At 45.5% G+C, this 17,067-nt stretch overlaps 1 protein-coding gene across 4 annotated transcripts in view; it reads right to left on the bottom strand.

Moving 5' to 3' along the window:
• The window catches only part of ARHGEF3 (Rho guanine nucleotide exchange factor 3), a 337,446-nt gene that overhangs the window by 294,938 nt on the left and 25,441 nt on the right, over positions 1–17,067 (bottom strand). Inside the window, exon 1 of one of the 4 annotated variants that reach the window (XM_060203101.1) lies at positions 16,838–16,856. The exons of the other annotated variants lie outside the window; for them this stretch is intronic. The gene's annotated coding sequence lies outside the window, so the exon portion shown is untranslated. Of the gene's footprint in view, positions 1–16,837; positions 16,857–17,067 lie in introns of those variants that run through there. 4 annotated transcript variants of the gene reach the window in all.

Genomic DNA, 17,067 nt, shown 5'->3' with positions numbered 1-17,067 from the left:
TCAGCCCAAGCACTCCCTCCCAAGAGGCCTGCCATATGGCCAGCACAGCCCCAGAGACACCGCTGTACCAGCCTGGCACTGCTCTCCAGCACCCACCACCCTCATCTACAGAGGAGGGACCTGCAGATTACTGGGGAGACATCGATGTTACTATTACTGTTGTTGCTATTTTTAATATTTTATGTATTTGATAGGTAAGAGAAAACTTGAGAGGAAAAGTAGAGGTGAAAAGGGAAGGACAGGGAGTCCGGCGGTAGCGCATCGGGTTAAGTGCAGGTGGCACAAAGCGCAAGGACCGGCATAAGGATCCTGGTTCGACCCAGCGGCTCCCCACTGGCAGGGGAGTCACTTTACAAGCAGTGAAGCAGGTCTTTTTCTCCCCCTCTCTGTCTTCCCTTCCTCTCTCCATTTCTTTCTGTCCTATTTAACAACCATGACATCAATAACAACAACAATAACTACAACAACAATAAAAAAAAAAGGATGGAGGCAGCTTAGTGGTTATGCAAAGAGACTGTCATGCCTGAGGCTCCAAAGTCCCAGGTTCAATCCCCCGCACCACCATAAGCCAGAGCTGAGCAGTGGTCTGGTAAAAGAGAGTCAGAGAGAGAGAGAGAGAGAAAACAAGGCAACAAAAGGGAAAATAAATAAATATTTAAAAAAAAAAAGAAAAAGAAGAAAGGGAAGGACAGGGGCCAGGTGGGTTAAGTGCACATAGTATGAAGTGCAAGGACCCATGCAAGAATCCAAGTTTGAGCCCCCAGCTCCCCACCTGCAGGAGGGTCACTTCACCAATGGTGAAGCAGGTCTTCAGGTGTCTATATTTCTCTCCCCCTCTCTATCTTCCCCACCCCTCTTGATTTCTCCCTGTCCTATCCAATAAAAAAGAAATGGCCACCAAGAACAATAGATTCATAGTGCCAGCACTGAGCCCCAGTGATAACCCTGGAGGGAAAAAAAAATAAAAAAGGAAAAAGAAAGGGAAGGATAAAGAAACATCTGTAGCATTGCTTAATCATTCACAAAGCTCTCATCTACAGGTGAGAACTGGGGGCTGAACCTGTAACATATGTATTCAACCGATGCACCACCACCAAGCCCCCTATAATTACAACTACTATTACTTGTGGTATGAAGTCTTGGTGTGTGCATGATTCCACTCCTCCCAGACGTTTCATTTTTGTATCTTAGAGAGTGAGAGAGAAGTAGAAAGGCAGATTTATCAAAGCAGTGCTCCACCATCCCCTGAGGCTGTGATGCTTCCGTGTGGTGACAAGGTTCAAACCCAGGTGCAAGCTCTACCAGGTGAGCTATCTCCTGGCCCTGAGGAGAGGCATTATCTTTGCACATTGCAAACAGTGAAGCAGTTCTGTAGGTGTCTTTCTCCCCCCTCTCTATCTTCCCCTCCTCTCTCAATTTCTCTCTGTCCTCTCCAACAACAGCAGCAGCATCAACAACAATAACAGCAACAATAACACCAACAACAATGGAAAAAAGGGGGACAGCAGTAGTGCAGCAGGTTAAGCACAGGTGGTGCAAAGCGCAAGGACCAGCGTAAAGATCCCGATTCAAACCCCCAACTCCCCACCTGAAGGGGCGTCGCTTCATGGGTAGTGAAGCAGGTCTTCAGGTGTCTATCTTGCTCTCCTCCTCTCCATCTTCCCCTCCTCTTTCCATTTCGCTCTGTCCTATACAACAACAACAAAAATAATAATAACAAGGGCAACAAAATGGGAAAAATGGCCTCCAGGAGCAGTGGATTCATAGTGCAGGCACTGAACCTCAGAAATAACCCTGGAGGCAAAAAATAAATAAATAAATATAAATAAAAAATGGAAAAAAGATGGCCACCAGGAGCACTGGATTCGCAGTGCAGGCACCGAGCCCCAGCGATAACCCTGGGGGGGAAATAAAGTGTCTTGTATAGTTGGTATATTTGGAGGAGAGGTACTAAACTTGTCTCATTAAAAAAAATGGGGAATCAGGGAGTCGGGCTGTAGTGCAGCGGGCTAAGCGCAGGTGGCGCAAAGCACAAGGACCGGCATAAGGATCCCGGTTCGAACCCCGGCTCCCCACCTGCAGGGGAGTCGCTTCACAGGCGGTGAAGCAGGTCTGCAGGTGTCTATCTTTCTCTCCTCCTCTCTGTCTTCCCCTTCCTCTCTCCATTTCTCTCTGTCCTATCCAACAACGACAACAACAATAATAACTACAACAATAAAACAACAAGGGCAACAAAAGGGAATAAATAAATAAATAAAATAAATATTAAAAAAAATGGGGAATCAAGCAGTAGCACATCAGGTTAAGTGCACATGGTGCAAAGCACAAGGACCGGCGCTAAGGATCATGGTTTGAGTCCCCGGCAGCCCAACTGCAGCAGAGTCGCTTCACAGGTGGTGAAGCAGGTCTGCAGGTGTCTACCTTTCTCTCTCCATCTCTGTCTTCCCCTCCTTTCTCCATTTCTCTCTGTCCTATCTGGCAACGACAACATCAGTAACAATAATAATAAGAACTACAACAATAAAAAAACAAGGGCAACAAAAGGGAATAAATAAATAAATATAAAAAATTTTTAAAAAATGAACACTGATCACTGCATCACAGTGCAGTAAAGCAGCAATAACAAAGCACATTTATGACATCAGCCCAAGGGGATCATCGAAGGCTTCTCAGAGGAGGTGACGCTGAGGCTGAGTTTTTGAATGACAAATATGAGCCTGTAAGGTCAAGTGTGGGCTGCTCTGAACAAAGGATACAGCACATATAATGACAAGGAAGGGAGGATAGGCAGAGAGGTAAGGAGCCCCACAAGAGTGAGAGGGATGTCAATAAGCATGAGGAAGGCTGGGCACCCAGGATCTCTCCTCTGGCTATGCACCTGCAGGATAATGAGGTCACTTGCACTGAGACACACTCAGTCAGAGGCCAGTGATTTCACTAATTTGCTACCAATTACAGCCTACTGGAGTGGTTCCACCTGCTAGTGATTCAAGCAGTGCAACCATCACACCGCTGGGGAGAGAATCCAAACACAAGGTCCCCACGACCGCCCCATGGAAGACGCTTATCCCTGCAGGTTCACCCAGCAACTCCTGACCTGGGCATCTCCTTTCCTGCATGGTTTGCCCCATTGGAGCTGGGACAAATCCTCACACTGGAAGGCAGTCTCAGTGCAACAAAAGGAAAAAGCCATAAGCCCCTACTTTATACCAGTCAGTGCCCTCAGCCTGCCCCCTCTCAGGTTCCCCCAGGGTCCTTGGGGGATACTAATGGCCCTGCAGATAGGCACAGAGCACACTCGATCACTCATGGAGGACCAGTGGCAGGAGGGGTCAGGCCCAGTGCTGAGAGCAGTCTGGGGCCCTGTGCTGCCTGCTGTAACATGGGCACTGCCCACAGGCTAGGGCCACATCCCCATAGTCCTCACTGTCCTACTTGTCCCCATGGGTGATGGTGATGACAGTCTTCTAAGCACCAGGTCCCCTACAGAGGGCATCAAAATGCTTGGTCCTGTCTGACTTCAACAATATTATAGAGACTAGAATCTCATCAATGAGGAAACTTAGGCATAAAGGGTTTATGGAAAACCTTCCCAGGCCCACTGAGCTAGTGAGTGGGAGAATCAGGATACAAGCACACAAACACATGAGAGAGAGAGGGGGGGGGGGAGGAGAGGGAGGGGGAGAAAGGGAAATGGCTTCCAGGGGGATAGGGCAGTAGCACAGTAGGTTAAGCCACATGGCACAAAGTGCAAGGACCAGCTTAAAGATCCCGGTTCAAGCCCCCAGCTCCCCACCTGCAGGGGGGTCGCTTCACAAGTGGTGGAGCAGGTCTGCAGGTGTCTGTCTTTCTCTCCCCCTCTCTGTCTTACCCTCCTGTCTCAATTTCTCTGTCCTATCCAACATCAATGACAACAATAACAATCACAAGAAGGGCAAAAAAGGGGGGGGGGATAGCCTCCAGGAGCAGTGGATTCGTGGTGCAGGCACTGAGCCCCAGTGATAACCCTGGAGAGAAAGAAAGAAAGAAAGAAAGAAAGAAAGAAAGAAAGAAAGAAAGAAAGAAAGAAAGAAGAGAGAGAGAGAGAGGAAGGAAGGAAAGAAGGAAGGAAGAAAGAAAGAAAGAAGGAAAAGAAGGAAGGAAGGAAGGAAGGAAGGAAGGAAGGAAGGAAGGAAGGAAGGGGGAAATGGCTTCCAGGATCAATGGATTCATCATGCAGGCACCAAGCCCCAGTGATAACCCTAAGGTCAATTTAAAAAGAGAGAGAGGGGGAGAGAGAACTCCTCTGTGGCCACCCTGAGTCACACTCAATCCCCAAGAGAGACACAATGTCATCCATATTTTACAGAGAAGGAAGTGGCCTCCTGTGTAAGTGGCTGGCCAAGTTCTCTCAGATGGAATGATACCAGAGGCAGAAGAGCTGGGTCTGACCCCTTGGTCCAGGCCTCCACACTTCCAACATCTCACAGGAATATGCAGCCTTGCTTTTTAGTGGCTGAAGAGATAGTTCAACGGGCAGAGTACCAGACTTGCATACCTGAGGCTCCTGGTTCTATCCCCAGCGCCCAGTGTGCAAGAGTGAGTGTTCTGGCTTCTCTCTCTCTATCTCTCTACCTCCCTTTTACAAAGCCAGACCTTCCACCTTCTGCACCCCATAATGACCCTGGGTCCATACTCCCAGAGGGATAAAGAACAGGAAAGCTATCAAGGAATGGGATGGGATACGTAGTTCTGATTATGGGATTGTGTGGAGTTGTACCCCTCTTATCCTATGGTTTTTGTCAGTGTTTCCTTTTTATAAATAAAAATTTAAAAAATAAATAAATAAATAAAGTTAAATGGGCTGGGCAGTAGTGCAGCAGGTTAAGTGCAGATGGGGCAAAGTGCAAGGAGTGGCCAAAGAATCCTGGTTCAAGCCCCCAGTTCCCCACCTGCAGGGTGGGGAAGTAGGTCTGCAGGTGTCTGTCTTTCTCTCCACCTCTCTTTCTTCTCCTCTTCTCTCAGTTTCCCTCTGTCCTATCCAACAACAACAGCAGCAGCAATGGCAACAATAACAACAACAACAAGGGCAACAAAATGGGAAAAATGGCCTCCAGGAGCAGTGGATTCGTAGTGCAGGCACTGAGCCCCAGCAATAACCCAGGAAGCAAAAATAAATAAAATAAAATAAAATAAAGTTCAAAAAAAAGTAAAACTCTAGTTAGATGAGTACCATCTCTTTGCTCAGGCCCCATATGTCAGCAGAGAAAGATTCAACAAAGGAGCAGGGGGACTACAGCCTCTGATACTGGAGGGTATGTTCTAAAACTAGTGGGAAAATCCTGCAGAGTCCAAAATCCCACCCAAAAAGGCTCTAGAAGACACTTTTTTTTTCCACCAGGGTTACCACTGGGGTTCAGTGCCTGCACTACAAATCCACTGCTACTGGATGCCTTTCCCCTCCCTCATTTTTGTTGCCCTTATTGTTGTCATTGTTATTGCTGTTGTTGTTGTTGGATAGGACAGAGAGAAATCGAGAGAGAAGGGGAAGACAGAGAGGGGGAGAGAAATACACCTGCAGAACTCCCCCTACAGGTGGGTAGCCGGGGGCTCAAACCAGGTCCCTTATGCCAGCCCTTGTGCTTTGTGCCATGTGAGCTTAACCCACTGTGCTACTACCCAGCCCCCAAAGCCACTTCTCAAAGGGGTTCTCAAAGGCTCTCTACTCCAGCATGGCCCACAGCTGCATTTGGCTACATCCCAGGTCATATCAGGAGCTAGACAGAGGGAGAACACAGACCTGGGACCTCAGACTCACATTTATTCCATGCCATAGGGGCATGAAGGGCACAGGGTGGTATGGGACTTTCAGACCCACCCCCTGGACCACCCTTTCCAGAGGTGGTCCATCTACAGGGAAGAGCAGAATTAGATAGGCAGAGACCAGGGGCTTGAATCCAGGTCCTTACACATGGTAACCTGAGTTCTCAACTAGGTGCACCATTGTCCCAGCCCCTCTTTTACTTTTCTTTTCTTTTCTTTTCTTTTCTTTTTAATGTGTATTTAAACATTAAACCTAGTGGTGCACCAGGTTGAGCACACATGTTACTAAGCTTAAACCTTCAGTCCCAAGCCCCTAGTCCCCACCCCCCAACAGATGGAAACCTTTGCAAGGGCTGAAGCAGTGCTGCAGGTGTAGCATCTACAGATATTGACTTGGAGCAATGCACAGCTGAAGCTTCTATGTTTTATTGCAATGTTAGATCAAATAAAACATTTTAAAGCTTAAATAAAGATTTTAAAATACAAATTCAATCAAATTGGGTCAATCTCTGGACTCATCTTCTGCAAATGCCTCCTGAAGGGTGAGAATGCAACACTTAGTGCCAATTTCGTTTCTGGGCCTTCCTCCCCTCCATTCCCACCAGGCCTGAGGGACCTAACAGGAGTGCTGACACTGTTGAGACATGTCCAGGATATCTCTTAGCATTCCAGGCTTGTGCCTACCTCAGGTTTGCACAACCCATGGCCTAACTAGTAACTTCTCAACATCTGTAACTAATTGGTGTCCATAGATGTCTTAGTTCCACACCAGAGTGACCCACTATAGCTTAGTAGATACTTGATATGAATGAGGAAGTATGTGACTTTTTAACCTTTCAAGCTGTATAACTGCTGAGATTCCATTAGGAGTACTAGTTTTTTAAAGCCCTGAAATATTGCAAGCTTGTTAGAAGAGATGTGATGGCCTTGCTAACTATGACATAGTCCTTCTGCAGCTATCTCTCCTCCATTTTGTTCCCCCTTATTAATGAACTAGTATGCCCTCTGTTGCTGTAAGCTGTTTTGGAATTCCTTTGATGTATCCTGTAACTAACTAATAAAAGTCAGGGGTCCTCTGGTCAGTGTTGTACTATTTACTATTCTCATAAAGAGTAGTAAGTATTCAAAGTCACCAGGTCTGCTCAAAGTGCCAGGCTTGAGTCTTTGAGTACTTAACTGTGAAGATCCTACGTGGAGTTCATAAAATGGGCATGACATCAAGCTGAGTCCACAGCTGCCCCAGAAGGTAAGGCCACCAAGAGGGGACAGAGCTCTGTTCTGCCTGTGGCTGAGCTCCAGGGCAGACAGTAGCTATGAAGGTCACTGACAGACCTTGGATATACAACTGGTCTGAGGACAAATAGGGTGACCAGAGAGTCAAGTGCTGTACCCAAGGGCTGGGACCAGACTGGGAAGGGCACAGAAAGGAGCTGGGCACAAGGATACTTGTTTTTATTAGAAAGGAAAAAAGGAAGGAAGGTGGAAGGAAGGTGGAAGGAAGGTAGGAAGGAAGGAAGGAAGGAAGGAAGGAAGGAAGGAAGGAAGGAAGGGAGAGGAAGAGAGGGGGAGGGAGAGAGAGATAAAGAAAGAGAGAAAGAGATTGGGCCTAACTGACTAGCTAGAGAAGAAACTATAGTAGACAAGTCAATGATCCTCCTGCTCACTCCTAGACAGATGTGTTCTGGAATTCATGCCGTGTGAATAAAAGTGAAGTAAACTGCAGTCTGCACAGCAGGTCCCAGGAGAGCCATGTACCTGAGGACAAACACATGGACTCTTTTGCAGTTGGATATGAAGTCAACATTTCTGCTGTATTCTATAGATGACATGCTCATTAAATGATGCTGCATTGAATTTAAAATGCACATCACTTCAATTCTGTTAAAGGGTCAAACAAGGACCTGTGGTCAGATGTGGAATAATAATTAAAAAAAATAAGTAAAGCCTGGAAAGAATAGCTCACTTAAGCTGTACACCTGCTTTGTCAGGCATGTCACCCGGGTTTCAACCTGGCTATCACTGCAGTGGAGGAAGCTTTGGTGCTGTGCAATCTTTCCCTCTCTGTGTTAGTGTCTGAAAAAGTCTTCCTGAAGCATTAAAGCCCCAGTGACAACAATAAAACAACAAAAGAAGAAGAAATAAAGGAGACCCAATGTGAGAGGACCTGGATTCAAGCTGCAGGCCAACACATGGGAGCACTGCACAGAGGAACCTTCACAAGCAGTGGATCATTGCGGTGTCTCTCCTTCTCTCTCTTCCTTTCTATGTTTCTCTTCTTCTCTGTTTCTCACCTTGTAGCTAAAAAGAGTAAAATTCACCCTGTATTTACACTTTCTTTGTTTCTTCAGTTCCACCCACAGATGAGATCATCTGGTATTCATTCATCTGGCTTATCTCACTTACTATGGTTCCTTCAAATTCCATCCAAGATGTAGCAAGAGAAAAGATTTTTTTTTTCTTGCCAGTCACAAGGAGATAAGAAACCGTAGTCTTGTTGTATATCATTACTTCTTACTCCCTGCTACCCCCAACAAAGTAATTAAAAAATAAAGAGTCTGGAATAAATAGAATCATGTAGTTATGAAGCCCTAGTGATAATCCTGGCAGCAAAACAATAGTAATAGTAATTATAATTTATTTAATTTTAATGAAGCCAGGGAACATCTGCAGAGCATGGCAGGCCCCAAGTGCTCTTCTCACAGATGTGCTGGGCCCCTGAAAGTAGAGATGCTCCCTCACTACCCCAACACATGGAAACTCTTCCCCCATCAACATCTCCACTGCACCACCATCACTGAGCGCTGACTGCACCAAGCCCTCTCCAGGCACTCGCACTGATCACATCACTAAGGCCACCAACACAAAAGGTGCTGCTGTTATGACTCTCACTTGATCCGGGTTTGCCTGAATTTATTCTCTCATCCAATTCGTGAAGGCACAGAAGGGCAAAGTAACTCACCCAAAGCCACAAGTGCACCTCACTCTGGCATCCCCAGCCCTGGCTGGCATATGGTGTCTGGCAGCTCCCTTCACTGGCACAATGGTGAGCCCCTACACTTGCCACACTTTCTCTTGGTGAAGTGATGTAAAGGATTTCTAGGACACAAGGAGACTGGTGAGATAGTTCACTTGGATAACGTGCTGCTTTTCCATGTATATGACCCAGGTTCAAGCCCAGTCCCCACCACTTTGGAAGGAACTTTGGTGTTGTGGTCTCTTTCTCCACTCCCCACCCCCACCCCCGTATGTGTGTGTCTGTCAGTCTGTCTCTAAAAAATAAAGAGTCTGGAATAAATAGACAACAACAAAAGGAGGCAGTAGAAGGGGGTGGAGAACATAAGGACAGGGGCCAGGTGGTGGCGCTCCTGGTTGAGAGCACATGTTAAAATGTACAAGGAACCAAGTTCTAGCCCCAAGTTCCCACCTGCAAAGGGAAAGCTTTGGAAGTGCTGAAGCAGTGCTACAGGTATCTATTTCTCTTCTTCATCACCTCCTTCCCTCTCAACTTCTGGCTGTTTCTATGCAATTAATAAATAAAGATAATTAAGAGAAAGAGAGTGAGCACAATACATAGACCACAAAGACCCAGATAAAAGGCAAACCACACCCCACAGCCAGGGAACTAAGACTATGCCTAACAGCCTGTCAAGAGCAGAGCACAACGCCAAAGAGCCTGGAGCACAAGCCACACCCCTAGGCACCAGCCTTCTCAGGGCACCAGCCCAGCCCCAGGCCATCCACACACACACACACACACAGGCTTTCATTTGCTGTTGAGGATCAGTCCAAGGTGTGGGTGTTGAGAGATGTGCCCAGGCAGAAAGGGACAGCCTCCACCTTCTCTCTGGGTTTCCTGCCACCTGCATAGCAACGCCCGGTTCCCTCCCCAGCAGCATCTCAGGGAGCCCAGGTACACCTCTGCATCCCCCCAAAGGCTGCCACAGGAGCAGAGGGTGAGATGGGAGAAAGAGCAGAGGAGGAGTAGAGGGGGAGGACAGCAACTCAAAGGAGCAAAGCCCTGCCAGGATGCAGGCTAGGAGAGTTCAGAGTTCTTCTCCCTTTCAGCCTATTCTCAAAATTGCTCTCTCAAAACTAGGCAGTGCCACACATGGTTGAATGCACACATTATAGTTCAAGTCTCTAGTCGCCACATGCATATGTGAAGCTTCATGAGTGGTAGAGAAGGACTACAGGAGTCTCTCTCATCTCCCTCCCTCTCCATCTCTCCTTTCCCTTTCGATTTCTCTGTCTCTACCCAAAAATAAATAAAAATACTAAAAAATAATAATAATTGCTTTCTCCCTAACTGTCCTGCAAGTGCTCTGATCTTGCTCTCATAGCAAATACTTAGACCTTTTTTTGCAGGTGTCTATCTCTCTCCCTATCTCTCCCTCCCCTCTCAATTTATGGCTATCTCTATTTAATAAATAAATAAAGATAATAAAACACTTAAAATTTTGAAAAAGAGAGCAAGAGAGAGACACCTGCAGCCCTGCTTCACCACTTATGAAGCTTTCCCCCCTGCTTGAACCTGGGTCCTTATGCAGTGTAATGTCTATACTTAACCAGGTGCCATCACCTGGGCTCTAGAGCTTTTTCATATAATTAGTGATGAATAACTGATAAATAACATTGCATTAGCTTCAGACATACAACATACTGATTTATTCCATATTTATATACACTGTGAAATGAGAAGTGACTGCCACAAGTCCAGTCACCATACATGGTTACATTTTGTCTACATTGTAAGATTAACTGTCAAAATATGCCACAGAGTATAAATTTTACTTATTTTATTCATGTATTTATTTTATTTTGGTGTGCCAATTCTTTGCACCTGGTAGGTTAGCAGTGAGCTATTTCTGGGCTCTTTTACATTTCCTCTTTAAATTTAAGACAGAGACAGAAAAGAAGAGAGACACAAAGGAAGAGAGGCAGAGAGAAGGTGAGATGTCACAACATCTGCCATGAATGGTACTCTCATGTAATGCCAGTGGCTTGAACCCAGCTGCTTGCACATGGTGAAGTATACACTCTACTGTGTGAGCTATCTCTCAGCCCCAGAGTATTAACTTTAGTTAGCATGCTTTATTTTACATCTGATCACCAATTAGAAATACTTTTTTGTGTATGATGGGTTGAAGGAAGTTTAGGATGGATTTCTAGGGTAAAGCCCTGTCAGCTATGACCACAAAGCAGACACAGCATTGGAACCATCTCTGTCACCCAGAGAAGATGCAGGCACCATGGTCCTTTCTTAGGATTCTTCAAAAGCACTTAATTCCATCCCACCTCCTGTAGACCAACAGCATTCAGATGCACATGTCCTTCTAGTTGAAGGGGACTTCTGGACACAGTCCACAGACCTTCATCTCACCTAAAAATCCCACAATTTCTCCATAAGGTTATCCTGACAAATGCAAGTGGGTGAAGGTCCTCCAAAAATGCAAAATCATTAACAGGAGTATATATGCAGAAGGACAGTGTGGCATAGTGCCTATCAGGATGCTGAACTCCAGAGCTCTGCATTCATGGGGTGGGAGTCAGGAGGGGACACAGGATATGACTAGACACAGTCCCCATGTTCACAGTCTTGGGAGAGACTAATGTAATTGGAGTGGGGATAACAAGGAGACATGCCCAGCAAAGACCTTCCTTGCAACAACTGAGCCAAGATCTACATATGGCAAGAAAACAGGCTCTAGAATGAGTTCTGAAGAGAAAAGAATGAGCACCCAAAGGCTGATCAAGATCAGGGTTGCGTGGTGTAACACCTATAAGACCAGCAGGTATGACAAGGGGAGGCAAGGTATGCAAGAAAGTTAAGCTTGAGATGCTTTTTCTATGCTCAGTCAAAAGCCATCTAATATTTATGCAACACCAGAGCCTCATGCATGTGCAATTTGACCTCTTTTAATTATTTTTTCTCATTATATATAGAGACAGAGAGGGCTGGGTGGTGGCACACCTGATTGAACGTACATGTTACCACAGAGACACAGAAACTGAAAGGGAAAGACACCACAACACCTCACCACCATCCCTAGAGCTTCCCCTGGTGACATCAGTTGTGCTCTTATGTGGTGCTGGAGCTCAAATCTGGGGCCTTGCTCTTGGTAAGTCATACACTCTACTGGATGAGCTATCTCCCAGGCCCTCACACACAGCACAAAGCTCTCTAAGAGGTGGATGGGCAATCAATCAACTGATTTATTATAAAGCCCTTCTAACATATAGTGGTTCTGGCAGGCAAATAGCCTTAAAGACTTCTCTTGGCCTTGACCACGTCAGAGTGCATATGTGCACACATACATGCACACGCACACACACACACCTTCCCCCCTTGATACTGCCTCAAGCTGAGGTCTCATTCCTTCTTTCATCCCAGTAGAATGGGGTCTACACTGCAGTCTTGAACATTTCTTTTTTTTATATTTATTTATTTATTCCCTTTTGTTGCTCTTATTGTTTTTATCGTTGTAGTTATTATTGCTGTTGTTATTGATGTCATCACTGTTGGATAGGACAGAGAGGAATGGAGAGAGATGGGGAAGGCAGAGAGGGGGAGAGAAAGACACCTGCAGACCTGCTTCACCACTTGTGAAGCAACTCCCCCGTAGATGGGGAGCCGGGGGCTCAAACTGGGATCCTTACGCTGGTCCTTGCACTTTGCGCCACCTGCACTTAACCCACTGTGCTAACACCCGACTTCCCAGTCTTAAGCATTTCTACATGTAGCTTCTCAGCACTGCCCCAGCCATAATTTTGCTCACAGTCATGTGATGGCTTGATCAGTATCTGTTTCCTGAATGAGCCTATCAGCTCCCTCCAGAGGCCAGCATCTGAGCTTGTTTGCCCAGAAAGCCCCTAGCCACCACCCACTCCAAAGCCCAGCACCAAGCAAGGTCTCTGAAATGCCACTGCAGGTCTGCAAACCATAAAGATCACTGTCCTGGCTAGCATATCCCAATACTTCACAGTGAGTAGCACTCAGCACTCAACAGCTTTAGTGTCTTCAGGACCTCAGGAACCCAAAGGCATCAACAAAAATGACCAGAAACACTCAAACACAATCAGACCAAATAATGATCTTTTTTGTTTTGTTTGAAACTTGAATTATCTATATCCTTCAGCTACTTTTCCTAAGCACAAGGGTAAAATATTAACATTTTCTATACATCTGTGAATTAGCGATCCATTACATTTTGGGTTCTCATCTTCCACGTACATGTGTGTGTGTGCGTGGGTGTGTGGGTGCGTGCGTGCGTGCGTGTGTGTGTATGAGAGACATCCTAGCTTCTGAAATCAGCAACAAGTTCAAATCCAGCTCTGCCATTTGCAGCCTGTGTGGTCCTGGCAAGTAGCTTCACCCCTATAAGCTCATTTCTACAAAAGAAATAAGCTATAAGCTGTTTTCTACAAAACAACTCTGACAAGACCAACTGATGGGAGAGGAAGAGGGCAGAGCTCTGAACCTAGGACTGGTCACAGCAAGTGCACTGCGATGCAGCTCCCACACCCCCACTGTTTGTGTTTTCCAAGGGAAGCTTCACAAGAATCCTAGACAGGGACTGGGTACAGGTATACATGTATCCATAAGTGAGGGGCAACTGTATACCTCAAAACAGAAGTGCTTAATGGTCCTCTATAATTAGATTTAGAACTGTTTAGCTCAGCAATCTAGTAAAAAGGTATAAAGAAGGTCTAATCAAGTATTTATTATTTAGGCTTAAACACCCTCCTCTCCTACCCCCTATTTCACTTTCCTCAATCACTTATCTACTCAATCAATTACACAAAAGAAAGTAAGATACATCTTTTAGTCTCTTTTGACAGCATCAACATTATCACCCCCTGATAATCTTTAGAAGAAATACTGTATACCATTGGTCAAGAAAGATACTGGCAAACACACACACACACACACACACACACACACACACACACATTCAGTGGATCTACACCTCTAGCAAATCCCTCTCTCCACCATCACTGGAACTCTTTCATCAGGAACGTCATTATAAGCTCTCATTGTGGGCTTCTTCATTATAAACTAACAATAGTAAAGGCTGTCTCACCCTCCGAAAGAGGGCTAGGTTGTCATCTTACTCTGCCACTTAGGAAAACTAGTCCTAAAACGAGCCCAGCCTAGGATGTTCCTAGTGGTGACCGTGGACTGTGAATACAGACTGACAGGGACTCAAGTTATACAGGTTCCTATTCTAAATATGAAATATGTATGGGCCCTGAGTCAGACTGATGAGGTAAACAGTTGTACTTAAAAATTTTCTTCATGCAGCTGTCAAGAACAATGAACCCACCTTCTCTGACCCATCTTGGACAGAGCTAGAAGGAATAATGTTAAGTGAGCTAAGTCAGAAAGATAAAGATGAGTATGGGATGATCCCACTCATCAACAAAAGTTGAGTAAGAAGATCTGAAAGGGAAACTAAAAGCAGGACCTGACCAAATTGTAAGTAGGGCACCAAAGTAAAAACCCTGTGGTGAGGGGTAGACATGCAGCTTCCTGGGCCAGTGGGAGGTGGGAGTTGGTGGGAGGGATGGGTCACAGTCTTTTGGTGGTGGGAATGGTGTTTATGTACACTCCTAGTAAAATGTAGTCATATAAATCACTAGTTAATTAATATGAGAGGGGGAAAATTAATTGTATGTCTCGAAGTTTTTTAAAACACAGACTGAGTCGTTTTAAAATATAGGCTGTGTATTTGATATGCGGACTCTCTCAAAAGCCTAGACGAAGTAGATCAGAAGCAACCAATAGCACAGCTATATACAAGATACTGGGTACTGTACAGCAAACCCTAACAAAAGGATTTTTCAAAGTTAACCCAATTACCAAATAATGTGATGATAACATTAACTATCGATTGTCTTTTTGAACCCAAAGACAGCAGGAACCTCACATCTCCACTATAGAGCCTCTACTTCCCCCAGTCCTGGAACCCTTGGATAGGGCCCACTTTACCATATGCCTCTCCCAATCCATATCAAATAATATTGCATCTGCCCATCGCAACCTAATCAACGCAACGATTGCCACCTCAACATGCTTCAACTCAGACTGTGTCCAGAGACTTCACGTGTGGAATGACAACCATTCAGCTTCATTACTCGGGTGAGACCTTTCCTTTCATAGTATACTCTAATTCCATTCCAGGTGGTTCACTTTCTAACAAAGTCCCAAAACCTAGATATATACCAGTTTCTGTGAGAGAGAGCATATGTTCACACGTATCCGTAAACTACTGCAAAGTATATACCTGAAAGCAGAAGTACACCAGAGTTTGCAGTGAGTACCCCCCTAACACTTTCTATCCACTATCCAAGCTTTGGGTCCATGATTGCTCAACAATTTGTTTGGCTTTGTATGTTAACTCTCTTTTCAGTCACCAGGTTCCAGATGCCATCAGGATGCCAGCCAGGCTTCCCTGGACTGAAGACCCCACCAATGTGTCCTGGAGCTCCGCTTCCCCAGAGACCCACCCTAATAAGGAAAGAGAGAGGCAGACTAGGAGTATGGACCAACCAGTCAATGCCCATGTTCAGCGGGGAAGCAATTACAGAAGCCAGACCTTCCACCTTCTGCAACCCACAATGACCCTGGGTCCATGCTCCCAGAGGGATAGAGAATGGGAAAGCTATCAGGAGAGGGGGTGGGATATCGAGATTGGGTGGTGGGAATTGTGTGGAGTCGTACCCCTCCTACTCTATGGTTTTGTTAATTTATCCTTTCTTAAATAAAAAAAAATTTTTTTTCTTCAAGTTTGGAAGCTACTCTCTGCCCTCATCCAGATTTCCAATCCTGTTCTCAACTCTAACACCATCTTCCCAGACAATACATTTAGTCCACCACCAGGTTAGCTATTAAGCTCCAGCAAAAATGACCACACTCGTGGACCTCTAGGAACATATTTAAAATAGACTGACTAGCTTCTATCCACCCTGAAATCCCTACATCCAACTACCCTATTCCTACTTTATGGCTCCTGTCCATTTAAAATTTTGTCCTTTTTTTTTATATCTTACAGTATTTCAGCCACCAAGTTGTGGATGCTACTACAATTTCATCCTGAACTCCTTGGCCAGATAACTTCACCAATGTGTCCTAGAGCCTCGCCTCCAAGAGCCCTTCACCACTAGGGAAAGACAGAAACAGGTTGGGGGGATGGATCAACCTGCCAACACCAATCCCCAGTGGATAAGCAATTACAGAAGCCAGAACCCCCACTTTCTGCACCCCATAAAGAATTTTGGTCCAGATTCCCAGAGAGGTAAATGTTAGGGGAAGGTGGCCAGAGGGCTCTGAACTCCAATTCCATCAGGACCTGAAGAGAGAACAGGAAAGGGAGAAAAGAAAAAAAAAGAAGAAAGGGAGGAAAAAGGCAGGACCATAGGAGGAAAATATATATATACATGATAGCCAACCCATATCTATGATCTTGGGAGAACTAATGTTTTCAGTGGAGGAAATTGACACAGAAAGGTATGAAATTACGCTCCTGTTATCTTATAATTTTAAATTAACATTAAATCACAAATTGAAAGAAAGAAAGGAAGGAAGGAAGGAAGGAAGGAAGGAAGGAAGAAAGAAAGAAAGAAAGAAAGAAAGAAAGAAAGAAAGAAAGAAAGAGAGAGAGAAAGAAAAAGAATCTGGACAAACTAGGTCCTGGGGAGGGGGGAGGAAGAGGCTTGCTGATGGCCTGCACAGTAGGCAGGTACATCTGCCTCCGGAATCAGGGGGTGGGGGTGCACCTAGAGAAAGCTCAGAGCAGCAGTGGCCTCTAAGCCATGGGTCAGCCCCTCCCTGCCACATCCCTTTGTTTGATGAGAGTTTAATTGTGAGTCACATGGCTCTGGTCCCATCTGACGGGGTTGGAGTTGACCTGCCCACAGTCACTAAGAACATTTCCTTTGCACACTCCCCTCTTCCCATCATCCCCCACACTCCTGTCCTGTCAGATCCCAGCCTGCAGAATCAGAGCTTCCTTCACACATGCACACACATACATACCCGTTTCCCTCTTGGTCTATGCCTGCTTTGTCACTGTGTGCTCCACTTTAATTTAACTTCATCCTAGAAAGAAATAGCTCAGGAAACTCACTGTTCATGTCCACAAACTATTCATACCATCCAACTCCTCTGATACTTTTTTTTTTTTTTTTTTTGCCTCCAGGATTATCACTGGGGCTTGGTGCCTGCACTTCAAATTCACTGCTCCTGGGGGCTATTTTTTATTTTTA

Source organism: Erinaceus europaeus, chromosome 12 (genome assembly GCF_950295315.1).
Source record: "Erinaceus europaeus chromosome 12, mEriEur2.1, whole genome shotgun sequence".
Classification (NCBI taxonomy): domain Eukaryota; kingdom Metazoa; phylum Chordata; class Mammalia; order Eulipotyphla; family Erinaceidae; genus Erinaceus; species Erinaceus europaeus.
This window is presented reverse-complemented; position numbering and strand designations above follow the sequence as displayed.